The 27386-nt window shown below is 52.2% G+C and overlaps 1 protein-coding gene across 2 annotated transcripts in view; it reads right to left on the bottom strand.

Annotated features, from left to right (window-relative positions):
* Positions 1 to 14554, bottom strand: part of LOC134936389 (protein HIDE1-like) — a 118413-nt gene extending 103859 nt beyond the window's left edge. For both annotated transcript variants that reach the window (XM_063931425.1, XM_063931426.1), the window contains exon 1: positions 14211 to 14554. The gene's annotated coding sequence lies outside the window, so the exon portion shown is untranslated. The remainder of the gene's footprint in view (positions 1 to 14210) is intronic.
* Positions 14555 to 27386: the final 12832 nt, after the last annotated feature.

Below are 27386 nucleotides of genomic sequence, written 5' to 3'. Positions count from 1 at the left end.
TTGTTAGCTGAAGAGAACTGCATCTGTAGGCATTGTGACAATATAGTTGAGGATGGGTGCATAAAGAAATGTCAGTCCAGTTTTAATGTCCACATGGACCGGCATCCATTGAGTGACTATCACTCCTTAGTGGGTAAAGTGTTAAATCAGACAGACTGTTGGGTATGCTCTCAAGTACCTCAAGGTCATAGTAAATCAGGACTAGTACCATCCCCTTTAACTGTAGGAGAGGTACTTGAGCTAAGTGGTGGGAGGCCGGTGGACAAGAGGTTTAATATCTCTAGTCCTCCTAGTTTGAAGCTCCACCAATATCATGTGGATAGGTCCTTAGTGTGCTTTAACATTTCCAATCCCCGAAAGCCGGGAAATTGGGAAGTGTCATGGAGTAATCAAACCATGACCTTTTCATACAGACCCGACAGAATGCCCATAGACACAGAACTTATACGCCAGATAGCCGACCATGGAAAATATTTCCGGTATAGGTACACTCTAGGAAGTAGGACCATGCGAGTTGGAGAAGTATCACCAGGATACTGTGCACATATCATACAACCTGATACGTGTACTAAACAGATGGGAGAATTAGGGTTAGGAGATTTCACATGGAAAATTTGTAACATGATAATGTCACACTCCGTCCCATATGTTCTCCCCGATGATGCATATTTCATATGCGGGAGGAAGGCGTATGAGTGGCTTGCCCCAAACTCAGAGGGATTGTGCTATATTGGAAAAGTACTGCCTGAAGTAATGACTGTAACCCATAACAAAATGAAAGATATTCACCGCAGTGTCCAAGCTCCTTATACTGATGACATTTAACACGATCAACACACAACAATTAATTGAAATGCAAAATTTGTGTTCCCTACAGGGAAAGGCAGTCTGGAGGGCAAAGGGATATGGCCAAGAGTCCTCAGGACTTTGGACAGGTGGACACGGTAAGCCGGTGGCCCCCAAAGCATATCTTCCAAGTCTAGCTGAGGCGGCACACAGTCTGACTCATCTGGGCAAAGAGGGTATGTGCAAATTGGTAAGAGCCTACTGGTGTGCGCCAGGATTCTCTTCTCATGCAGGTAAGAGAGCAATGACATGTTTTACTTGCTTTAGGAAGAATATTGGAAAGACAATACCAACAGAGCCATCCCATATCCCTCCGACAGACGGACCTTTTCAGGTAATACAAATCGATTTCATACAGTTACCACCCTGTAGGAATTTGAAAATAAGATTTTACTTACCGATAAATCTATTTCTCGTAGTCCGTAGTGGATGCTGGGGACTCCGTAAGGACCATGGGGATATAGCGGCTCCGCAGGAGACAGGGCACAATAATAAAAGCTTTAGGATCAGGTGGTGTGCACTGGCTCCTCCCCCTATGACCCTCCTCCAAGCCTCAGTTAGGATACTGTGCCCGGACGAGCGTGCATAATAAGGAAGGATATTGAATCCCGGGTAAGACTCATACCAGCCACACCAATTACACCGTACAACCTGTGATCTGAACCCAGTTAACAGTATGATAACAACGAAGGAGCCTCTGACAAGATGGCTCACAACAAGAATAACCCGATTTTTGTAACAATAACTATGTACAAGTATTGCAGACAATCCGCACTTGGGATGGGCGCCCAGCATCCACTACGGACTACGAGAAATAGATTTATCGGTAAGTAAAATCTTATTTTCTCTGATGTCCTAGTGGATGCTGGGGACTCCGTAAGGACCATGGGGATTATACCAAAGCTCCCAAACGGGCGGGAGAGTGCGGATGACCCTGCAGCACCGAATGAGAGACTCCATGTCCTCCTCAGCCAGGGTATCAAATTTGTAGAATTTAGCAAACGTGTTTGCCCCTGACCAAGTAACTGCTCGGCAAAGTTGTAAAGCCGAGACCCCTCGGGCAGTCGCCCAAGATGAGCCCCCTTCCTTTTGGAATGGGCTTTTACAGATTTTGGCTGTGGCAGGCCTGCCACAGAATGTGTAAACTGAATTGTATTACAAATCCAGCGAGCAATCGTCTGCTTAGAAGCAGGAGCACCCATCTTGTTGGGTGCATACAGGCTAAACAGCGAGTCAGATTTTCTGACTCCAGCCGTCCTGGAAACATATTTTTCAGGGCCCTGACAACGTCAAGTAACTTGGAGTCCTCCAAGTCCCTAGTACCCGCAGGTACCACAATAGGTTGGTTCATGTGAAAAACAGAAAACACCTTAAGGAGAAATTGAGGACGAGTCCTCAATTCTGCCCTGTCAGAATGAAAAATTAAGTAAGGGCTTTATATATGATAAAGCCGCCAATTCTGACACACGCCTGGCTGAAGCCAGGGCTAATAGCATCGTCACCTTCCATGTGAGATATTTTAAGTCCACAGTGGTGAGTGGTTCAAACCAATGTGACTTTAGGAAACTCAAAACAACATTGAGATCCCAAGGTGCCACTGGGGCACAAAATGAGGCTGTATATGCAGTACCCCTTTTACAAACATCTGAACGTCAGGCACTAAAGCCAGTTCTTTCTGGAAGAAATTCGACAGGGCCGAAATTTGAACCTTAATGGACCCTAATTTTAGGCCCATAGACAGTCCTGTTTTCAGGAAATGTAGGAAACGACCCAGTTGGAATTCCTCTGTAGGGGCCTTCTTGGCCTCACACCACGCAACATATCTTCACCAAATGCGGTGAAAATGTTTTGCGGTTACATCCTTCCTGTCTTCGACCAGGGTAGGGATGACTTCATCTGGAATGCCCTTTCAGGATCCGGCGTTCAACCGCCATGCCGTCAAACTCGGCCGCGGTAAGTCTTGGAACAGACAAGGCCCCTGCTGGAGCAGGTCCTTTCTTAAAGGTAGAGGCCACGGGTCTTCCGTGAACATCTCTTGAAGTTTCGGGTACCAAGTCCTTCTTGGCCAATCCGGAACCACGAGTATCGTTCTTACTCATCTCCCTCTTATGATTCTCAGTACTTTTGGTATGAGAGGCATAGGAGGGAACACATACTCTGACTGGTACACCCACAGTGTTACCAGAGCGTCCACCGCTATTGCCTGAGGGTCCCTTGACCTGGCGCAATATCTGTCTAGTTTTTTGTTCAGGCGGGACGCCATCATGTCCACCTTTGGTTTTTCCCAACGGTTTACAATCATGTGGAAGACTTCCCGATGAAGTCCCCACTCTCCCGGGTAGAGGTCATGCCTGCTGAGGAAGTCTGCTTCCCAGTTTTCCACTCCCGGAATGAACACTGCTGAGAGTGTTATCACATGATTTTTCGCCCAGCGAAGAATCCTTGTAGTTTCTGCCATTTCCCTCCTGCTTCTTGTGCCGCCCTGTTTACGTGGGCGACTGCCGTGATGTTGTCCCACTGGATCAATACCGGCTGACCTTGAAGCAGAGGTCTTGCTAAGCTTAGAGCATTGTAAATTGCCCTTAGCTCCAGTATATTTATGTGGAGAGAAGTCTCCAGACTTGATCACACTCTCTGGAAATTTTTTCCTTGTGTGACTGCTCCCCAGCCACTCAGGCTGGCATCCGTGGTCACCAGGACCCAGTCCTGAATGCCGAATCTGCGGCCCTTTCATAGATGAGCACTCTGCAGCCACCGCAGAAGAAACACCCTTGTCCTTGGAGACAGGGTTATCCGCTGATGCATCTGAAGATGCGATCCGGACCATTTTTCCAGCAGATCCCACGGAAAGGTTCTTGCGTGAAATCTACCGAATGGGATCGCTTTGTAAGAAACCACCATTTTTCACAGGATCCTTGTGCAATGATGCACTGATACTTTTCCTGGTTTTAGGAGGTTCCTGACTAGCTCGGATAACTCCCTGGCTTTCTTCTCCGGGAGAAAACATCCTTTTCTGGACTGTGTCCAGAATCATCCCTAGGAACAGTAGACGTGTCGTCGGAAAAAACTGCGATTTTGGAATATTTAGAATCCACTCGTGCTGTCGTAGAACTACTTAAGATAGTGCTACTCCGACCTCCAACTGTTCTCTGGACCTTGCCTTTATCAGGAAAGCGTCCATATTTCTTTTAAGAAGAATCATCATTTCGGCCATTACCTTGGTAAAGACCCGGGGTGCCGTGGACAATCCAAACGGCAGCGTCTGAACTGATAGTGACAGTTCTGTACCACGAACCTGAGGTACCCTTGGTGAGAAGGCAAATTTGGACATGTAGGTAAGCGTCCCTGATATCCAGTGACACCATATCGTCCCCTTCTTCCTGGTTCGCTATCACTACTCTGAGTGACTCCATCTTGATTTGAACGCTTGTATGTAAGTGTTCAAATATTTCAGATCTCACCGAGCCGTCTGGCTTCAGTACCACAATATAGTGTGGAATAATACCCCTTCCCTTGTTGTAGAAGGGGTACTTTGATTATCACCTGCTGGGAATACAGCCTGTGAATTGTTCCCAATACTGCCTCCCTGTCGGAGGGAGACGTTGGTAAAGCAGACTTCAGGAACTTGTGAGGGGGAGACGTCTCGAATTTCCAATGTACACCTGGGATACTACGTGTAGGATCCAGGAGTCCACTTGTGAGTGAGCCCCCTGCGTGCTGAAACTCTTGAGATGACCCCCTACCGCACCTGAGTCCGCTTGTACTGCCCCAGCGTCATGCTGCGGACTTGGCAGAAGCTGTGGAGGGCTTCTGTTCCTGGGAATGGGCTGCCTGCTGCAGTCTTCTTCCCTTTCCTCTACCCCTGGGCAGATATGACTGGCCCTTTTGCCCGCCTGCCCTTATGGGGACGAAAGGACTGAGACTGAAAAGACTGTGTCCTTTTCTGCTGAGATGTGACTTGGGGTAACAAAAGGTGGATTTTTCAGCTGTTGCCATGGCCACCAGGTCCGATGGACCGCCCCTTTATACGGCAATACTTCCATGTGCCGTCTGGAATCTGCATCACCTGACCACTGTCGTGTCTTCGTCTGGCAGATATGGACATCACATTTACTCTTGATGCCAGAATGCAAATATCCCTCTGCGCATCTCGCATATATAGAAATGCATCTATAGTCAATAAAATCTTGTCCCTGTCAAGGGTATCAATATTTTCAGTCAGGAAATCCGACCAAGCCCCCTCAGCGCTGCACATCCAGGCTGAGGCGATTGCTGGTCGTAGTATAACACCAGTATGTGTGTATATACTTTTAGGATATTTTTCAGCTTCCTATCAGCTGGCTCCTTGAGGGCTGCCGTATCTGGAGACGGTAACGCCCCTTGTTTTTATAAGCGTGTGAGCGCCTTATCCACCCTAAGGTGCGTTTCCCAACTCGCCCTAACTTCTGGCGGGAAAGGGTATACCGCCAATAATTTTCTATCGGAGGAAACCCACGTATCATCACACACTTCATTTAATTTATCTGATTCAGGAAAAACTACAAGTAGTTTATTCACACCCTACATAATACCCTTATTTGTGGTACTTGTAGTATCAGAAATATGTAACACCTCCTTCATTGCCCTTAACATGAAACGTGTGGCCCTAAAGGAAAATACGTTTGTTTATTCACCGTCGACACTGGAGTCAGTGTCCGTGTCTGTGTCTGTGTCAACCGACTGAGGTAAATGGGCGTTTTTACAAGCCCCTGACGGTGTCTGAGACGCCTGGACAGGTACTAATTTGTTTGCCGGCCGTCTCATGTCGTCAACCGACCTTGCAGCGTGTTGACATTATCACGTAATTCCTAAATAAGCCATCCATTCCAGTGTCGACTCCCTAGAGAGTGACATCACCAATACAGGCAATTTGCTCCGCCTCCTCACCAACATCGTCTTCCTACATGTCGACACACACGTACCGACACACAGCACACACACAGGGAATGCACTGATAGAGGACAGGACCCCACTAGCCCTTTGGGGAGACAGAGGGAGAGTTTGCCAGCACACACCAAAAACGCTATAATTATACAGGGACAACCCCTTATACAAGTGTTTTCCCTTATAGCATTTTTATATATGTAATCATATCGCCAAATAAGTGCCCCCCCTCTCTGTTTTAACCCTGTTTCTGTAGTGCAGTGCAGGGGAGAGCCTGGGAGCCTTCCTCACAGCAGAGCTGAGCAGGAAAATGGCGCCGTGTGCTGAGGAGAATAGGCCCCGCCCCCTTTTCGGCGGGCTCTTCTCCCGGAGTTTGTGAGATCTGGCAGGGGTTAAATACATCCATATAGCCTCAAGGGCTATATGTGATGTATTTTAGCCATAAAAAGGTATTATACATTGCTGCCCAGGGCGCCCCCCCCAGCGCCCTGCACCCTCAGTGACAGTTGGTGACTGTTGGTGAAGTGTGCTGACAACAATGGCGCACAGCTGCAGTGCTGTGCGCTACCTTATGAAGACTGAAAGTCTTCTGCCGCCTGTTTCTGGACCTCTGGACCTCTTCAACTTCGGCATCTGTAAGGGGGGTCGGCGGCACGGCTCCGGGACGAACCCCAGGGTGAGACCTGTGTTCCGACTCCCTCTGGAGCTAATGGTGTCCAGTAGCCTAAGAAGCAAATCCATCCTGCACGCAGGTGAGTTTACTTCTCTCCCCTAAGTCCCTCGTAGCAGTGAGCCTGTTGCCAGCAGGTCTCACTGAAAGAAAAAAACCTAACTTAAACTTTTATTCTAAGCAGCTCAGGAGAGCCACCTAGATTGCACCCTTCTCGGCCGGGCACAAAAATCTAACTGAGGCTTGGAGGAGGGTCATAGGGGGAGGAGCCAGTGCACACCACCTGATCCTAAAGCTTTTATTATTGTGCCCTGTCTCCTGCGGAGCCGCTATATCCCCATGGTCCTTACGGAGTCCCCAGCATCCACTAGGACGTCAGAGAAATATGTGTTAGTTGTATTGATGTATTTTCCAATTGGGTAGAAGCGTTCCCTGCTGCCACAAACACTGCTACGTTCACTGCAAAGAAAATTGTGCAGGAATTTGTGTGTAGATATGGTATCCCTAGAATGATTGAAAGTGATAGGGGTACACATTTTACAGGTGAAGTCTTTCAGGTCATGTGCAAACTGATAGGAATTTATAGCAAGCTGCATACTCCGTACCGGCCACAGGCGAGTGCAAAGGTAGAGAGAGTGAACAGCACTATTAAGGACAAGCTGAGCAAATTAATGGCTAAAACTGGATTGTCGTGGCCAGAAGCTTTGCCACTAGTGTTGTACAGCATCAGAACCACTCCCAGGTCTCCACTTAACTTATCACCCTTTGAAATTCTTTTTGGTCGACAACCTCATGTAATGATAGACCCCCAGGATGATTTGAAATTTAATAATGAAGTGACTGTGAAATATTTGTTTGGGATGAGCCAGCAGCTGAGAAATCAACAAAGAAATTTAAAGCTGGTGATTCCTGACCTACCGAACAGTAATTGTCATGACATTGAGCCTGGGGATTATGTGATGATTCGAAATTTCTTACACTCAGGTTGCCTCATAGACAGGTGGGAAGGACCATATCAAGTCTTGTTAACCAGCACGACAGCATTGAAGGTCGCCGAAAGAGAGACTTGGGTCCACTCGTCCCACTGCAAGAAGGTCGCTGACCCAGAAAGAACTCGTGACAAAGAGCAGAGTGTGGATAACCTCGTATCACTGGAGTGTTTGTTCAGGGAAAGTTGAGAGGCAGGACTGTTGAAAGGCATCTGTGCACGGAGAGCAATGAGATTTAGGACGGTTGTCGCACCATTTTCTTTTTTCACCTCCCCCTGCATTTTCCTTTCTTTTCTCCCTCTTATTTTCCTTCTTTCCCCTAACGAAATGGATCTATCACAAGAGACTGCGTTTCGGGTTCTACTAGTAATTCTGTTTTTGATCAGGACAATTTGTTTTGGTGAGGGTCCCAGAGAGGTCGAGCGGGGTTCTGGAATGGGTTCTGATGGTGACTACGAATTTGTAGGATCTCAGGAGCAGAACATCACTCGAGTAAAGGCTGGTATCAGTAAGCGCTCTGGTAGTCATGGAGCTCGGAGGCACTGTGAAGGGTTATTGTCTGATGAATATTGTATTTGTAGGAGTTGTGAGAATATAGTCGAGGATGGGTGCATCCAGAGATGTCAGTCAAACCTTAATATCGACATGGACCGCCATCCGCTGAGTGATTACCACTCACTAGTGGGTAAGGTCTTAAACCAGACAGAATGCTGGGTGTGCTCACAGGTACCTCAAGGTCAGAGTAAGTCAGGATTAGTACCATACCCTTTAGCAATAGATGAGGTACTCGAATTATGGGGTGGGAGACCGGTGGACAAGAAATTCAATATCTCTAGGCCCCCTAGTTTGAAGCTCCACCAGTATCATGTAGACAGGTCCTTACTGTGCTTTAATATTTCCAATTACCGAAAACCAGGAAATTGGGAAGTGATGTGGAATAATCAGACAATTACCTTTTCACACAGAGCTGATAGGATACCCATAGACTCTGAACTTGTACGCCAAATAGCCAACAGTGAGAGGTATTTCCGGTATAGGTATACCCGTGGAGGCAAGACCATGTGGGTTGGAAAAGTATCATCAGGGTATTGTGCCCATATCATCCAACCCGATACTTGTACTGAGCAAATGAGAGAACTAGGGATTGGTTTCTTTACTTGGAAAATTTGTAATATGGTGATGTTATATTTTGTCCCCTATGTTCTCCCAGATGATGCCTATTTTATATGTGGGAGGAAAGTGTACAAATGGCTTGCCCCGAGCTCAGAGGGATTGTGTTATATTGGGAGAGTACTACCAGAGGTCATGACCATAACCCATGATAAAATGAAAGACGTTCACCGCAGTGCTCAGGCTACTTATACTCATACTCACTATGAACACATCATCAAGAGACACCTCATAGATAGGGCAGAGCACGCAGCCTCTGATTTGATCCACGAATCCACCAGGATTCAATTCCTTCTCGCATTAGACATCACCCGTACTGCCAGAGGAACTATAAATTATAGGTATATCCATGCGCTAGCGAACTTGATAGATAATATCACTGAGATGTATGATGACACCTTCAGGTATACGGGAAGGGAGTTACAAGCCTACAAGAAGGAACTGATCCAGCACAGGATGGTCCTTAATTATGTCACAGCCGTGACAGGTGGGTACTGTGTTACTCTGGCAACTCAATATGGTGTGAAGTGCTGTACGTATATTAGGAACAGCACTGACGACCCAATGGAGATCATCGATCAGAAGATGGATGAGATCTTGCAGTTGAAGTGGGAGTTCAGGAGGAAGCACAACCTTACCTTAGCGACTGTGAGTAATGAACTGACCGGCTGGGTCTCATGGTTGAACCCACGTAAATGGTTCTCAGATTTAGGAGAGTGGGCTCAAAATGTCATTATGAGTGTGGGGAGTCATCATAATTATTGGTTTGATATTTAGGTGTGTTCAAATTCTAATGCGGCGCAAGCACGGCACAAATTTGATGAGTCTAAAGAGCGAGGGCGCTGTTACAGCAGCAGATTTAATTTATGATCCATCCATAGAGACAGCGTTATGATAATGATTGCAAATGAATTTCATGGCCTTTTTCTTTCACCCGTTTTTCTTTGTCTCCCCCTCTGCCCAGATACATCCAACCGGAAAAGACGTCAGCCCTACCCAAAATGTTTATGTGAATGTATTTTTATATATGTATCTTATCTTCATCTCTGCAACCTCCAGTTAATGGCACACATAGTCGACAGGTGATAACCACATGTACTAGCACTCACATATGTTCCCCCTCCATGTATCATCAACGAAATGTGCACCCCATTTGTTGGAACAAGAAGCCGAAGAGAGCTCGGTAGTGTTTGTTGGCCCATTTACAGACCCTTAATACGGGATGAGAAGGATTTAATGTATACTTCGCAATACCTCGAAGCTTATTTAGAACATATACGGCACGATGATACATGCCCCTCAGACATGGATTCATACATACATGCTTTTTACTATCCCACTAGGTCATACATTTCCCACCTACAACTCTCCCCCGACCATCCAAGCTTCTGTATATATTGTATAGGTAATATTTTTCTGTTTATTGATTAGGTAGTGGCAGATATTGGTGACTGCCAAAGGGTGGACTGTCGAAGTCGAAAAATATTTCAGTACACACATCACGTACAAACTACACACAGATGGCCTCCGTGCGTGTACTTGTTCTGCCGTGAGTGCACATATTCGCAATTTGTGTATGGTCGCTCCCACGGTCGTGTTTGTATTCGCATGGAAAAGCCATAAAAACACATTACATATTTAATCCAAATAGTGCACAATGTACACATAGTATCCCTGCATCACACCAGCAAGTTACAACAGTTTAAATGGTATCAGAACAAAGGGAATCACCTTTACAGGATAGAAGGGGACAGAACAAGGTTATAAGGTGGTGTTTGGTATCCAGCTGTAGGGTATATTAAGGGAAATATTCCGGTGTTGGTTTGCAGAAGATCGCACACTCCTGCGAATAGTTATGCGCAGGAGCAGATTATAAATATAAACTGTATTTACTGTACATTTGTTATGCGGCGGGAATCCAGAGGAGACCACCTGCAAGTGCACCTGGAACAGACATCGCCCACCTATTCAAACCAACCTATGACCTCTCCTGTACTGTAAATGACCATCTCTGTGTCCAATGGACAAAGAGATTACAGTATCCATTGTGTTAGGTTTTGGAAGATTGTATAAAAGAGCCAGCTGCATGCCTGGTCGCACACAGACTCTTAAGGTCATCTACCCTGATGACTGAGGACCAGACTGGGAAGTGCAGGCGAAAACCAAACAAGTATGTACCATTGACTGTAGCCATTATTCTATTGTATTGTATTGTATTGGTATTGTAACCCCCTTTCAGTAATTATATGTTGGTGTGTCGGAACCCGGCATTTTAAATACAATCTGGTGTCGTGTGTCCTTTCCCTGCTAAGGTTATTAAGTGTATTACAATCACATGTGTAGCTGCTAAGGGCTCAAGGAGTATCTTTGGGTGTGTACGCACTGAGTGTACTTTGTACAGCCAGCGCGGCGTTTGTACGCAAAGTGCGTAGACGGTACGGGGCTCTGTACGCTAATGGTGTAATAAGTACGTAGGTTGAGGATTGAGTACAGCGGCCAGAGCGGCTCCATTTAAAGTGTATTAAATGTCTTTTAAAGTGTTGCTTTTAGTCCTGTAAGTAAACCAGCGTTTACAGGACATTAATAATGTGTGTCATATGTGTAAGGGGCACTACCGTGTGGTGTTATGTGTATAAATGCATTACCAATGTGTGGCATTATGTGTATAAGGTGCTCTATTGTGTGGCATAACATATAGAAAGGGCACTACTGTGTGGTTTAATGTGAATAAAGAACAATATGGTGTGGTGTAATGTGAATAAGGAGCAATTCAGTATGATGTTATGTGAATGAGGGGCACTACTGTGAGGAGTAATGTATATAAGGTAAAGTGGTACTACTGTGTGATGTAATGTGAATAAGGGACACTATCGTATGATGAAATGTGAATAAAGTTGCACTACTGTGAGGCATAAGTTGAATTGGGGGTACTATTATGTGACCATGCCCCTTGCCAGCAAAAATACATACCTTTTTGGGCTGTGCGCCGAATGTGCACACTGTTCTTATTTAAATTACAGGGGGTAGGAAAATAAAAAAAAGAACTGCTATGGGTGGGGGGTGATGGTGCTGGGAAAGGGGTGCAGGGTCAGAGGCGGAACTAGCGGTGGTGCCTAGGGCATCATATTGGTTAGGGTCGGCTCTGGGGGGGGGGATATGGTAGAATGGTGAGGGTTGGCATTAATGGGGGAAAAGTGTGGCAGCGTTGGGGTGGATTGCAGTAAGGGGGGGGGGGATTGGCAGTAATGGGAGAGGGGAGTATAGCACCATGGAGGAGAGTATGACAGCAAGGGAGAGCAGTATGGCAGCATAGTGGGGACTGGTAGTACGAGCTATGGCACAATGGAGGGGATTGTACTATGGCAGTAAGGCGAAGGAGTATGGCAGGCAGTAAGGTAAAGAAGTACGGCTGCATGGGGAGTATCGGCAGTAAAGGGGGGTATGGCACAGTAAGAGGGAGAAGTGTGGCAGCATGGGGGAGAAGTATGGCATGGCAGTATTTTGGTTAGCAGCAAGATGGGAGCTGACTGGCAGCAGGGAAAGGTGTGTTTGGAAACATGTGGGGTACTGTCAGTGGTACTGGCGACAGGAGGGTGAGGATGGTTGTTTTAGAGGCAGGGATGGAGGGAAGGGGGTGTCTGTAGCCAGGTAGTGGAGGGATGGCTAGTGCCTGGAGGCAGGGTATGTGGAAGCAGGGGAAAAGTAGGTTGGTGGGATGATGTATGGAAGAGGGTGGGTTAAGGGGGGTGTTCTGTTTGGGGACATGAGTGTTGGGGAGCTGTCTGCATTGCATGACACACGCACAAGTGCTTATAGTATATCAGCTAGCACATACAGTATTTCACTGACCTCGTGTGTAATTCCTGTGTGCTGGTGATGGTACCCAGAGACGAGGGTCCGCACTTTGCTAAGTGGTAGAATTGTTGTATATCCTGCAGAACTGGCCCTAGAGCTGCAGCGATGGCGGAGGCAGAGAGGGTCCTTTGTATTGCTGCTCTGCCTGTCATCACGTGGCTGTAGCAGGATACGGGGATGAGCGACTCCAGATTCCTGTACTGGGGAACTTTTTCTTGGTGCTGTACAGGGCAGTGCGTCCCAGCATGAGAAGAGAGTTCCAAGAGGAGGAGACTAGTGCAGCAACCGCGAATCAGAAGCTGGAGGACGGAGCTGGGCTGATCATTCAGCTATGCCTAGGGGTGAGCTGACAGGCTGATGTAATGTGCAGTGCCTTGGAGCCCACCCACCCAGTGCCAGATTAAGGTCCACATGAGCCTGGAGCTGAGGTTTAGAAAGGGCCTATTATGTGCTGTCACACGTAGTGTGATCAGCGCCGTAGAGAAGTTCTTCCAGGTGGGTAGGGGTGTGTGTGGTGACATACTATATCACTGCCCTACCTCCCCAGACTACATCACTAAGCTACCTCCTCACATTACATTACTGTGCTACTTCAACACTACATCACTATGATACTTATTCACACTACAACCCTGCAGTATATAACTATGGTACCGCCCCACACTATTTCACTACACTACTTCTCTAGACTACATTCCCACACTACATCTACCTCCCCACACCACATAACTGCGGTACCTTCCCACACCACATTACTGCGCTACCTTCCCACACCACAATACTGTGCTATCTTCTTGTACCCAATGCCAGATTAAGGTCCTCATGGGCCTGGAGCTGAAATTTTCGAAAGGGCCTATTGTGTACTTCCGTAGGGGTTGTGGGGGGTGTGACGGGGGCTACTGATATGGGTGCGTGACCAGTGCTGTATTTAAATAAATATATACAGAGGTCGAAGTGGAAATTTTTAAGTGGGGGTATGGAAAAGTGAAGGTTGTAATTCGACGTGCGCTCCGGAAAAGGGGGCGTGGTCACTCAAAAGGGGACGTGTAGTTTACCACACCATGTACCTCTTATACACCACATTAGTAGGACCCCTTTTCCTATCTAGTACTGCTGCCCTTGCACATTATACCACACTGTATGAGCCAAAAATTCACATTATAGCACATGGAATGAGCCGAAATTCACATTATAGCACACGGTATGACCCGAAATATCACATTATAGCACACAGAATGAGCCGAAATTCACATTATAGCACACAGAATGAGACGAAATTCACATTATAGCACACGGTATGACCCAAAATATCACATTATAGCACACAGAATGAGCCGAAATTCACATTATAGCACACAGAATGAGACGAAATTCACATTATAGCACACGGTATGACCCAAAATATCACATTATAGCACACAGAATGAGCCGAAATTCACATTATAGCACACAGAATGAGACGAAATTCACATTATAGCACACGGTATGACCCACAAATATCACATTATAGCACACAGAATAAGCCGAAATTCACATTATAGCACACAGAATGAGACGAAATTCACATTATAGCACACGGTATGACCCGAAATATCACATTATAGCACACAGAATAAGCCGAAATTCACATTATGCCACATGGAATGAGACAAAATTCCAGGAGAGTGACAGCAGGGACAGGGAAAGTGACAGAGAGAGGGACAGCAAGGGCATATAGTAGGGACTAGAGAGAGAGAAAGGCAGCAGGGTAAGATTACCTATTTAGCAGTGGTGGTGCTGAGGATGCTGAGGTCTGCGGTGCGGTGGATGAGGAGGCTGTGGTCGGCGCGGAGCGGAGGAGGCTGTGGTCCTCGGAGATGGTGCGTGAATAAGGAGGCTGTGGGAGTTGGCGGAGGTGCAGAGAGGTGCAGAGAAGGACTGAGGGCGGCAGAGGAGGCTGAGGGCGGCATCGGTGCAGCGGAGGAGAAGGCAGAGGGCGGCGGTGCAACGGAGGAGGCTGTGGTCGGCGGCCTTTGGTGTGGCACTGCAGCTCCTATGACCGCAGCGATACTATTTCAAATCTGCCTCGGACCGGCAGCCAATCAGGAGCAGCCACTTCTGATTAGCTGCCGGTCCGCGGCAGATTTGAAATAGTAGTGCTGCGGTCAGCTCGATGCGGCGGCGGGGGTCCCACACTACATATAAAAAAATATATATTACATTTAAAAAATAAGAATTTACTCACCGGTAATTCTATTTCTCGTAGTCCGTAGTGGATGCTGGGTACTCCGTAAGGACCATGGGGAATAGACGGGCTCCGCAGGAGACTGGACACTCTTTAAAGAAAGATTAGGTACTACATCTGGTGTGCACTGGCTCCTCCCTCTATGCCCCTCCTCCAGACCTCAGTTAGGGAAACTGTGCCCGGAAAGAGCTGACATTACTAGGAAAGGATTTGGAATCCAGGGTAAGACTCATACCAGCCACACCAATCACACCGTACAACTTGTGATAACTATACCCAGTTAACAGTATGAACAAAAACTGAGCCTCATTCAACAGATGGCTCAGAACAATAACCCTATAGTTAAGCAATAACTATATACAAGTATTGCAGAAGTCTGCACTAGGGACGGGCTCCCAGCATCCACTACGGACTACGAGAAATAGAATTACCGGTGAGTAAATTCTTATTTTCTCTGACGTCCTAGTGGATGCTGGGTACTCCGTAAGGACCATGGGGATTATACCAAAGCTCCCAAACGGGCGGGAGAGTGCGGATGACTCTGCAGCACCGAATGAGCAAACTCAAGGTCCTCCTCAGCCAGGGTATCAAACTTGTAGAATTTTGCAAATGTGTTTGATCCCGACCAGGTAGCAGCTCGGCAAAGTTGTAAAGCCGAGACCCCTCGGGCAGCCGCCCAAGAAGAGCCCACCTTCCCCGTGGAATGGGCTTTTACCGATTTAGGATGCGGCAGTCCAGCCGCAGAATGTGCAAGTTGAATCGTGCTACAGATCCAGCGAGCAATAGTCTGCTTAGAAGCAGGAGCACCCAGCTTGTTGGGTGCATGCAGGATAAACAGCGAGTCAGTTTTTCTGACTCTAGCCGTCCTGGAAACATAGATTTTTAGGGCCCGGACTACGTCCAGCAACTTGGAATCCTCCGAAGCCAAGGCCAAAAGCATGACCACTTTCCACGTGAGATACTTCAACTCCACGGTCTGAAGTGGCTCAAACCAATGTGATTTTAGGAAATCTAACACTATGTTGAGATCCCACGGTGCCACTGGAGGCACAAAAGGGGGCTGAATATGCAGCACTCCCTTAACAAACGTCTGAACTTCAGGCAGTGAAGCCAGTTCTTTTTGAAAGAAAATAGACAGGGCCGAAATCTGGACTTTTATGGATCCCAATTTTAGGCCCATAGTCACTCCTGACTGTAGGAAGTGCAGAAATCGACCCAGCTGAAATTCCTCTGTTGGGGCCTTCATAGCCTCACACCAAGCAACATATTTTCGCCATATGCGGTGATAATGTTTTGCTGTCACATCCTTCCTAGCTTTTATCAGCGTAGGAATGACTTCAACCGGAATGCCCTTTTCCATCAGGATCCGGCGTTCAACCGCCATGCCATCAAACGCAGCCGCGATAAGTCTTGGAACAGACAGGGCCCCTGCTGTAGCAGGTCCTGTCGGAGCGGCAGAGGCCAAGGGTCCACTGAGATAATTTCTTGTAGTTCCGGGTACCAAGTTCTTTTTGGCCAATCCGGAACGATGAGTATAGTTTTTACTCCTCTCTTTCTTATTATCCTCAGTACCTTTGGTATGAGAGGAAGAGGAGGGAACACATAAACCGACTGGTACACCCACGGTGTCACTAGAGCGTCCACAGCTATCGCCTGAGGGTCCCTTGACCTGGCGCAATATCTTTTTAGCTTTTTGTTGAGGCGGGACGCCATCATGTCCACCTGTGGCCTTTCCCAACGATTTACAATCAGCTGGAAGACTTCTGGATGAAGTCCCCACTCTCCCGGGTGGAGGTCGTGCCTGCTGAGGAAGTCTGCTTCCCAGTTGTCCACTCCCGGAACGAACACTGCTGACAGTGCTATCACGTGATTTTCCGCCCATCGGAGAATCCTTGTGGCTTCTGCCATCGCCATCCCGCCTCTTGTGCCGCCCTGTCGGTCGACATGGGCGACCGCCGTGATGTTGTCTGACTGAATCAGCACCGGCTGGTTTTGAAGCAGGGGTTTTGCTTGACTTAGGGCATTGTAAATGGCCCTTAGTTCCAGAATATTGATGTGTAGGGAAGTCTCCTGACTCGACCATTGTCCTTGGAAGTTTCTTCCCTGAGTGACTGCCCCCCAACCTCGAAGGCTTGCATCCGTGGTCACCAGGACCCAGTCCTGAATGCCGAATCTGCGGCCCTCGAGAAGATGAGCACTCTGCAGCCACCACAGCAGAGACACCCTGGCCCTTGGGGACAGGGTGATCAACCGATGCATCTGAAGATGCGATCCGGACCACTTGTCTAACAGATCCCACTGAAAGATCCTTGCATGGAACCTGCCGAAGGGAATTGCTTCGTAAGAAGCTACCATCTTTCCCAGGACTCGCGTGCAGTGATGCACCGACACCTGTTTTGGTTTCAGGAGGTCTCCGACCAGAGATGACAACTCCTTGGCCTTCTCCTCCGGGAGAAACACCTTCTTCTGTTCTGTGTCCAGAATCATACCCAAGAACAGCAGACGCATCGTAGGAACCAGCTGCGACTTTGGGATATTCAGAATCCAGCCGTGCTGTTGTAGCACTTCCTGAGATAGTGCTACTCCGACCAACAACTGGTCTATGGACCTCGCCTTTATAATGAGATCGTCCAAGTATGGGATAATTATAACTCCCTTCCTTCGAAGGAGTGTCATCATTTCGGCCATTACCTTGGTAAATACCCTCGGTGCCGTGGACAGACCAAACGGCAACGTCTGGAATTGGTAATGGCAGTCCTGTACCACAAATCGGAGGTACTCCTGGTGAGGTGGGTAAATGGGGACATGTAGGTAAGCATCCTTGATGTTCAGTGTGTCACGATCCGGGTATCTGGACGCCATTTCTTACCTATCAGATGCCTCCTAAGGCTGGCTCAGCGCTCCAGGACCGGATCCCATCTGTTATCCTGATGTGCACATTCCCGCATCCTCTCCTGTCTCTCTGGACGCAGTCACAGTAACGCCTTATACATCTGGCATGGCGTCTCCCGCGGCCTCCGCCGCCGTCCCTGAGCTTCTGCATTCAGAGTGGCGATTACGTCAGCCGCGGCCTCCGCTGTGTCCGCGTGGTCGGATGTGCATCTGTCAGCCTGGCGTCTCCTGTCTCCGGTGGCCGGCGCCGCCATTACTGTTTTCCAGACCACATGGATTACAATCCAAACTTCGCTCCAAGTGTCTGCATGGGCGCAGCCATCTTGGATTCTGTCAGCTGATCTTTCCTACCAATCCGTTGTCAGTATTATTAATTTGCATAATTGCCTAGCCAATGCCTTCCTTGCTGCAGGTATAAATAGGTTGTGCCTGAGCAAGGAAGGCGTCAGTGCTTTGGTTGTCAAACCTAGTTCCAGTTTGTCTCTCTCCTGTGATTGTCTTCCAGGTTCCAGCTCCTGTCTCCAGACTTCTGCTATAGAGACCCGCACCAGCATTCCATCTGCGGTGTAGCCTGACTCTCCGATCCATTCTGGACTCACCTGTTTCCAGCTACAACATCACCTGCTTCCAGCTCAGCTTCCAGCAGTGTACAGCTTCTCTTAAAGGGCCGGTGTCCTTTCTGCAGTTTACCACTCTCCACCGGTATTATTATTTCTCCGCTCTCAAATTCTACATTTCATCTATATTGCATCGCTCTCAAGCTTTATTTATTATTTAACTGGTTCCAGCCAGTATCCACTCCGTGCCAACACCTGTCTGGTTCTAACCAGTACCCACAGCAGCATTTTATCTACAGCAGTCCAGCTTTCCCTGGAACACCAGCTGGTACGACCCTGGGCTTTCCTCATTGCTACAGTTGAGCCTGGTAAGGACTTTCCAACTTGCAGATAATAAGAACTGTCTCATACCACCAGAGCTCTGTGGCCCCTGCCACCCTGTAGTACCCAGGAACTGTATTATTATTTCTCTGCTGATTTTTATGTTTCTTTTTACTGCTACTGTGATGCATGGAGTTTGTCATAAATAAATATCATTGACTTTTACTCAAGTTGTCGTGGTCACGCCTTCGGGCGGTTTCTCTTCATGTTACTTACATGTCCAGGGGTCTGATACAACCTCCCAGGTTCCGGTACATCTCAGCCCCTACAACTGAGGCTGCCTTCCGTCAGCTCAGGCCCTCAGTTGTGACACAGTGATACCATAAAATCCCCCTATTCCAGGCTTGCAATAACCGCCCTGAGTGATTCCATTTTGAACTTGAACTTCCTTATATAAGTGTTCAAGGATTTCAAATTTAGAATGGGTCTCACCGAACCGTCTGGTTTCGGTACCACAAACATTGTGGAATAGTAACCCCGTCCCTGTTGAAGGAGGGGAACTTTGATTATCACCTGCTGGAGGTACAGCTTGTGAATTGCCGCCAGTACTACCTCCCTTTCCTTGGGAGTGGCTGGCAAGGCTGATTTGAGGCAACGGCGAGGGAGAGACGTCTCGAACTCCAGCTTGCATCCCTGAGATACCACCTGTAGAACCCAGAGATCCACCTGTGAGCGAACCCACTGGTCGCTGAAGTTCCGGAGACGGGCCCCCACCGCACCTGGCTCCACCTGTGGAGCCCCAGCGTCATGCGGTGGACTTAGTGGAAGCAGGGGAGGATTTTTGTTCCTGGGAACTGGCTGTCTGGTGCAGCTTTTTCCCTCTACCCCTGCCTCTGGGCAGAAAGGACGCGCCTCTGACCCGCTTGCCTTTCTGGGGCCGAAAGGACTGTACTTGATAATACGGTGCTTTCTGTGAGGGAACCTGGGGTAAAAAAGTCGACTTCCCAGCTGTTGCTGTGGACACGAGGTCCGAGAGACCGTCCCCAAATAATTCCTCACCCTTATAAGGCAAAACTTCCATGTGCCTTTTAGAATCAGCATCACCTGTCCACTGCCGAGTCCATAATACTCTCCTGGCAGAAATGGACATTGCATTAATTCTAGATGCCAGCCGGCAAATGTCCCTCTGTGCATCCCTCATATATAAGACTATGTCTTTAATATGCTCTATGGTTAGCAAAATAGTATCCCTGTCAAGGGAATCAATGTTATCTGACAGGGAATCAGACCATGCTGCTGCAGCACTACACATCCATGCCAAAGCAATAGCAGGTCGCAGTATAGTACCTGAGTGTGTATACACAGACTTCAGGATAGCCTCCTGCTTTCTATCTGCAGGCTCCTTTAAGGCGGCCGTATCCTGAGACGGCAGTGCCACCTTTTTTGATAAGCGTGTGAGCGCCTTGTCCACCCTAGGGGATGTCTCCCAGCGTAACCTATCCGTTGGCGGGAAAGGGTACGCCATTAGTAACCGCTTAGAAATCACTAATTTCTTATCCGGGGAACACCACGCTTCTTCACACAATTCATTTAACTCATCAGATGGGGGAAAAGTTACTGGCTGCTATTTCTCCCCAAACATAATACCCTTTTTTGTGGTAACCGGGTTAATGTCAGAAATGTGCAACACATTTTTCATTGCCGTAATCATGCATCGGATGGCCCTTGTGGATTGCACATTTGTCTCATCCTCATCGACACTGGATTCAGACTCCGTGTCGACATCTGTGTCTGCCATCTGAGGTAGCGGGCGCTTTTGAGCCCCTGATGGCCTCTGAGACGCTTGGGCAGGCGCGGGCTGAGACGCCGGCTGTCCCAAAGCTGTTACGTCATCGAACCTTTTATGCAAGGAGTTGACACTGTCGGTTAATACCTTCCACATATCCATCCACTCTGGTGTCGGCCCCGCAGGGGGCGACATCACAACTAACGGCTCCTGCTCCGCCTCCACTTAAGCGTCCTCATCAAACATGTCGACACAGCCGTACCGACACACCACACACACACACAGGGAATGCTCTGACTGAGGACAGGACCCCACAAAGTCCTTTGGGGAGACAGAGAGAGAGTATGCCAGCACACACCAGAGCGCTATATAACAGAGGGATTTACACTATACTAAGTTAATTTTTCCCCCAATAGCTGCTTATTATCACAATTCTGCGCCTAAATTTATGTGCCCCCCCTCTCTTTTTTACCCTTTCCGTAGTGTATACTGCAGGGGAGAGCCTGGGGAGCGTCCTTCCAGCGGAGCTGTGAAGAAAAAATGGCGCTGGCTGTGCTGAGGAAGATAGCCCCGCCGCTTCAGCGGCGGGCTTCTCCCGCTTTTTTAATAAAAATTAAGGCGGGGGATTGGGCACATATACAGTTTAAAACTGTATTATGTGCTTTTTGCCAAGAAGGTATACTAATTGCAGCCCAGGGCGCCCCCCCCCCTCAGCGCCCTGCACCCACCAGTGACCGGAGCGTGTGGTGTGCTGTGGGAGCAATGGCGCACAGCTGCAGTGCTGTGCGCTACCTTATTGAAGACCGGAGTCTTCAGCCGCCGATTTTCTCCCGGAATCTTCCGTCTTCTGGCTCTGCAAGGGGGACGGCGGCGCGGCTCCGGGAACGGACGATCGAGGTCGGGCCCTGTGTTCGATCCCTCTGGAGCTAATGGTGTCCAGTAGCCTTAGAAGCAGAAGCTAGCTGCAAGCAGGTAGATTTGCTTCTCTCCCCTAAGTCCCACGTAGCAGTGAGTCTGTTGCCAGCAGATCTCACTGAAAATAAAAAAACCTAACAAATACTTTCTTTATAGAGAACTCAGGAGAGCCCACTAAGTGCATAGAACTCTGGCCGGGCACAGATTCTAACTGAGGTCTGGAGGAGGGGCACAGAGGGAGGAGCCAGTGCACACCAGATGTAGTACCTAATCTTTCTTTAAAGAGTGCCCAGTCTCCTGCGGAGTCCGTCTATTCCCCATGGTCCTTACGGAGTACCCAGCATCCACTAGGACGTCAGAGAAAATATGTATATCTGATATATACAACTCGTTCATATCGTTAAGTGTGTAGGCACCAATGATGAACGATCCGCGGCCCCGTGCGCGTTCATTGTTGGTGCCTGGTGGCTTATACAAGCAGGCCAATATGGACAATATCGTCCATATTAGCATGCACTGCTATGGAGCCAGGTGATGGGGGGTGCCGTATCAGCCGTCGGGCACCTCGGCGGCACATCGCCGAATGTGTAGGGCCCTTTAGTCATCTTTTTATTCATGATGTGAGTGCAGCAATTCTGGCAGTGTGTGTGTGTGTGTGTGTGTGTGTGTGTGTGTGTGTGTGTGTGCACTTGTTTATATATCCTAACGGGGACAAGGGCCAGACAGCACACCAACACTGGCGGGACCTCCGACATGGTGGGGACCTAAAATGAGGTCCCCATGAGTCTGACCCTGGGAGGTGATGGGGGAGTCATGTCTCAACTACCCAGCATACAATTCTCGCAAGTCCCAGAGAATCACGTTTACCAGACTGGAATGGGTTTCGGTGTGTATGCAATGCAGAGTGTGTTTAAAGCAAACAGTTCCCCAGCAGCGCTGTGGAGCATTCCCCGAATAATCTCCGGTGCTGCGGTGCCACCGGGGGGGGGGGGGGGGGGTTAGGGCGGCCTGCTCGCTCCGCTCCGGTCGGGGGACTTGGCCCGGGGCGGGGGACAGGCGAGGCCCTAACCCTCGCCCTCCCTCGCTCGCTCGCCAGCCAGCCAAGTCCCGGCCGGGGACTTGGCCGGAGGCGCCCCGTCCGCCCGGCGCGTCAGCGCCTCCGAGCGCGGCGGAGCGCGGAAGGGGGGTCCTTCCCTGGTCCGCCCGGGGGCCGACGTGGACTCCCTGGCCGGGCTTAATAGTCGGGGGCGGGTCCACCGGGAGGGGAGGAGGGGCCTCGGGCCGTCTGGACGGGAGCGAGTCCGGGCCTCGCCTCCTGCCCGTCCCCGGCCGGGTCAACCCCCGGTCCGTGCGGCGGCTCCACGGCCTGGGCTTCCCGTCCAGCGGAGGACACCCCTACTCTCGCCTGATCTTCACCCGGCGAGAGCCCGGGCCGCGGAAGCCGGAGAGAGCCCGGGCCGCGGAAGCCGGAGGGAGCCCGGGCTGCGGAGGCCGGCTGGAGCCCGGGTTGCGGAAGCCGGCGAGATCCCTGGCTGTTCTTCTCTTCCATCCATCCGTCCGTTATTTCATTTGCTGTCTGTATGTACGGAGCCTGTGCCGCGGATGCCGGAGGGAGCCCGGGCCGCGGAAGCCGGAGGGAGCCCGGGCCGCGGAAGCCGGAGAGAGCCCGGGCCGCGGAAGCCGGAGGGAGCCCGGGCTGCGGAAGCCGGCTGGAGCCCGGGTTGCGGAAGCCGGCGAGAGCCCGGGATGCGGAAGCCGGCGAGATCCCTGGCTGTTCTTCTCTTCCATCCATCCGTCCGTTATTTCATTTGCTGTCTGTATGTACGGAGCCCGGGCCGCGGAAGCCGGAGGGAGCCCGGGCTGCGGAAGCCGGCGAGAGCCCGGGCTGTTCTTTTTTTTTTTTTCATTTATTTCCCCCCACCAGGGTGCGCCGACGAGGGGAGACGCCTCCCCGCCGCCGCCGTACCGGACACATCGCAAATTCACAACGGTGGATTATTATTATTATTATTTTTTTTTTTTTTACGCGGCCAGCAGGGGGCGCCGCGCGCGCGGACTGGCGCTCGTGAACACTGCATTTAAATCGGTGGTGTGTTTTTGTCTTTTGCCTGGTTTTTTTTAATCTCAATCGTGTATTACCTCGGCTGGCCAGCGGGGGGCGCCGCGGCGGGGACACGGGCGGACCGGGTACATTTCATCTGTTTGGGGCGAGTGCTTTTTTGAAATGTTTTTATCTTTTAGTCTCGTTCCGTTCTTCCCTTCAACTGGCCTGCGGGGGGCGCCGTGCGCGCGGACCGGCGTCCACCCCTGGCCGCTCCGGGACTTTGCATTCAAATGGGTGGGGTGTTTTTCATTTTTTGCCCTTTTTTTTCACTCCCCCCCTCTCAATCGTGTATTACCTCGGCTGGCCAGCGGGGGGCGCCGCGGCGGGGACACGGGGGAGGGTTCATCCGGGCGGACCGGGTACCTTTCGTCTGTTTGGGGCGAGTGCTTTTTTGAAATTTCTTTCATTTTATTTTTGTCATCCCTTCGACCGGCCAGCGGGGGGCGCCGCGCGCGCGGACCGTCGGGGCCCGGGGCCCTGCGTCCCACTTACTTTCGCCCGACGGGAATCGTTTCTTTTGTTTTTATCCGAGAGGACACACGGAATCTGCACCCCCCGCAGTGGCGTCAGGCGGCCACCGGGGGGCGCCGCGGCGGGGATCGGGGGGTCGCCCGGGAGCCGCCTGCCCGTCCGCTGGGCCAAGGGGGCCGGGGCGGGTCACGCGCCGCCGTTCCCCCCCGATCGTCTCGCTCCGAGCCGCCTCTGGCCACCGGGGGGCGCCGTCGGGTGGCGCGGGGGCGCCCCCGCCGCCCGCCGCCTCCCCCCGCACGCGTCGGGCCTCCCCCCGGGCCCCCGCGGGCCGGGGGACGCGGCCGGCGAGCGTCGGACTCCAGCGCGGAAGTGTCGCGGATGAGTGCGGACCGGGGCGCCCGCGGCCCAGCGGCACTTCCAGGGGCTCGGGGAGGAGATGGTTGAAGCCTGGGTGAAGCGCGCCCTCGGCCGTCCGTGTCGCTACCCGCCGGAGAACACCTCCGCCGGATCAGTAGGTACCAACGAGGCGAGCGAGAGAGCCGGGACTCTGTCCGGGGCCGAAAAGCCTGTTTCCCTGGAGCTTTTGCGAAAGGACCCGTGACAGAAGATGCGCGGAGCTCAGAGATCAGCATGGGCAGGGCCTTCTTGCATCCGATTTTGCCCAGGCAGGGCTCCAGGAACCGGGTTACAAAAAGCAAAAAGCCCTGGAGCTCAAACGAAAGGTTTAGTGACAAGATAGCCGTGGAGCTCCGATAACAGCATGGCAGGACCAGGATGGGGCCTATAAAGGGTCCACGGCGGGCATCCGTTGGAGCCCGACGTACGGGCCGGGCACGTCTCCTTCTCCCCCGGAGGCAGCGCCCCCCAGCGGGCCAAATCGGGTACTGCAATTTGTGGAAGTTTCGCAGATGAGTGCGGACCGGGGCGCCCGCGGCCCAGCTGCACTTCCAGGGGCTCGGGGAGGAGATGGTTGAAGCCTGGGTGAAGCGCGCCCTCGGCCGTCCGTGTCGCTACCCGCCGGAGAACACCTCCGCCGGATCAGTAGGTACCAACGAGGCGAGCGAGAGAGCCGGGACTCTGTCCGGGGCCGAAAAGCCTGTTTCCCTGGAGCTTTTGCGAAAGGACCCGTGACAGAAGATGCGCGGAGCTCAGAGATCAGCATGGGCAGGGCCTTCTTGCATCCGATTTTGCCCAGGCAGGGCTCCAGGAACCGGGTTACAAAAAGCAAAAAGCCCTGGAGCTCAAACGAAAGGTTTAGTGACAAGATAGCCGTGGAGCTCCGATAACAGCATGGCAGGACCAGGATGGGGCCTATAAAGGGTCCACGGCGGGCATCCGTTGGAGCCCGACGTACGGGCCGGGCACGTCTCCTTCTCCCCCGGAGGCAGCGCCCCCCAGCGGGCCAAATCGGGTACTGCAATTTGTGGAAGTTTCGCAGATGAGTGCGGACCGGGGCGCCCGCGGCCCAGCTGCACTTCCAGGGGCTCGGGGAGGAGATGGTTGAAGCCTGGGTGAAGCGCGCCCTCGGCCGTCCGTGTCGCTACCCGCCGGAGAACACCTCCGCCGGATCAGTAGGTACCAACGAGGCGAGCGAGAGAGCCGGGACTCTGTCCGGGGCCGAAAAGCCTGTTTCCCTGGAGCTTTTGCGAAAGGACCCGTGACAGAAGATGCGCGGAGCTCAGAGATCAGCATGGGCAGGGCCTTCTTGCATCCGATTTTGCCCAGGCAGGGCTCCAGGAACCGGGTTACAAAAAGCAAAAAGCCCTGGAGCTCAAACGAAAGGTTTAGTGACAAGATAGCCGTGGAGCTCCGATAACAGCATGGCAGGACCAGGATGGGGCCTATAAAGGGTCCACGGCGGGCATCCGTTGGAGCCCGACGTACGGGCCGGGCACGTCTCCTTCTCCCCCGGAGGCAGCGCCCCCCAGCGGGCCAAATCGGGTACTGCAATTTGTGGAAGTTTCGCAGATGAGTGCGGACCGGGGCGCCCGCGGCCCAGCTGCACTTCCAGGGGCTCGGGGAGGAGATGGTTGAAGCCTGGGTGAAGCGCGCCCTCGGCCGTCCGTGTCGCTACCCGCCGGAGAACACCTCCGCCGGATCAGTAGGTACCAACGAGGCGAGCGAGAGAGCCGGGACTCTGTCCGGGGCCGAAAAGCCCGTTTCCCTGGAGCTCCTGCGAAAGGACCCGTGGCAGAGTAGGCACGGAGCTCGGAGAGCAGCAGGGCCGGAGCTCGGAGAGCAGCAGGGCCAGGGCTCCCTCCCTTCCATAGGCTGCCCAGGCAGGGCTCCAGGAGCCCGGTACCAGCTCTCCCCGTCCAACAGCCTCCTCTCTGGAAGCGGAGAGCGGACGCAGTCGGGCTCCCGGACCGGGGCCCTGGGAGAGGGTTTGGGAGAGCCCTGCCGGGAGCCACCGGGACGGGCCCGTGCGGACGGGTGCGCGGCGCCCCCCGGTGGTCGAAGGCGGAACCGCGGAGGTCTCTCTATCTCTCTCTCTCTCTCTTTCTCTCTCTCTCCGGGACTCCCGGCCTCCCGTTCCCCCGACTCCCCCTTCCGAGGCCGAGACGGGGCAGCGCCGGGCGTCCGGCGGAGCCCGGCGCCAGGCCCGGCCCGTCCCCCTCTTCCCCCGGCGGCAGCGCCCCCCGGCGGGCCGAATCGGGTACTGCAATTTGCGGAAGTTCAGCCGATGAGTGCGGACGGGCACCCCTCGGGCCGGGAGGCGGCTCCAGGAGCCCGGGGAAGCGTCGGAGGACGCTCCGCGAGAGCGTCGCGCGCGCCGCCCGTCCCGCTACGCCCGAGGGAACCGGCCAGAGAGCATCACAGGTGGCGAACAGAGTCAAGCCGGAAAAGAGAAAACGGAGGGCTGCGGTTGACGCGAGAGAAGGGCCCCACGTCTCCCATTTCCGCAACCCGATCGATGTGGCACCCCGCGCCCCGGCGGGGAGGGACGATCGCTCGGCCGGAACCCAGGGGTCTCGGCCGGCTCCAGGCGAACCCGACCCTCCCTCTGCCCACGGCGCGCCCGGAACCCCTCCGCCCGGAGAGGGCGTCCGGTCCCCAGGCGTCCGCCCGAGCGCTCCGGTCTCCGGAGCCGGGCGGGCCCCGCACCCGTACCCCGTGCGGCGCGGTCTGCTCCGTCCGCCGGCACCCGCAGGCGTCCGACACCGCCAGGGGTGCCGGGGAAGCGTCCCCCTCGCCCAGCGAAGGGCGCTCGCCCCCGGACCCCGGCGGAGCACACGATTTCCCAGGAACCGAACGAGCGTCGCATCGAGATCCGAGGACGCGGCCAGCCCCGACGGCCGCTCCTCGCAAGCCCCAGGAGAGGGCCCTGCGCGCCGCCCCCGCTCCGGCGAGGCGGCCGCACGGAAGGGTTCGCCCGCCGGGCCTCCCCCGCCGCGGACGGGAGGGCCGGACGGGGCGGAGGTCAGAGCGAGAGAGAGAGCGCGGGAGAGGAGCCGAGTCTGGCGGCAGGGCGAGAGAGAAGCGCAGACTCGGAGCGAGACCGTCCAGGAGACGCAGGGAGAGCGGGAGGCGCTTTTCGGAGGGAGCCGGCGGAAGCTGCGGTCGCCCGTGCGCCAGGCGGCGGCATCCCGGAAGGGCGACAGAGCCCCGCGAGATGGAACCTCTTTACACCCTTTCACCCCCCCGGGACAAGATGAAACCTGT

The sequence above is a fragment of the Pseudophryne corroboree genome, chromosome 6 (genome assembly GCF_028390025.1).
Source record: "Pseudophryne corroboree isolate aPseCor3 chromosome 6, aPseCor3.hap2, whole genome shotgun sequence".
In the NCBI taxonomy this organism is placed as follows: Eukaryota; Metazoa; Chordata; class Amphibia; order Anura; family Myobatrachidae; genus Pseudophryne; species Pseudophryne corroboree.
Note: the sequence above shows the minus strand (reverse complement) of the source record. Positions and strands in the feature narration are given on the sequence as shown.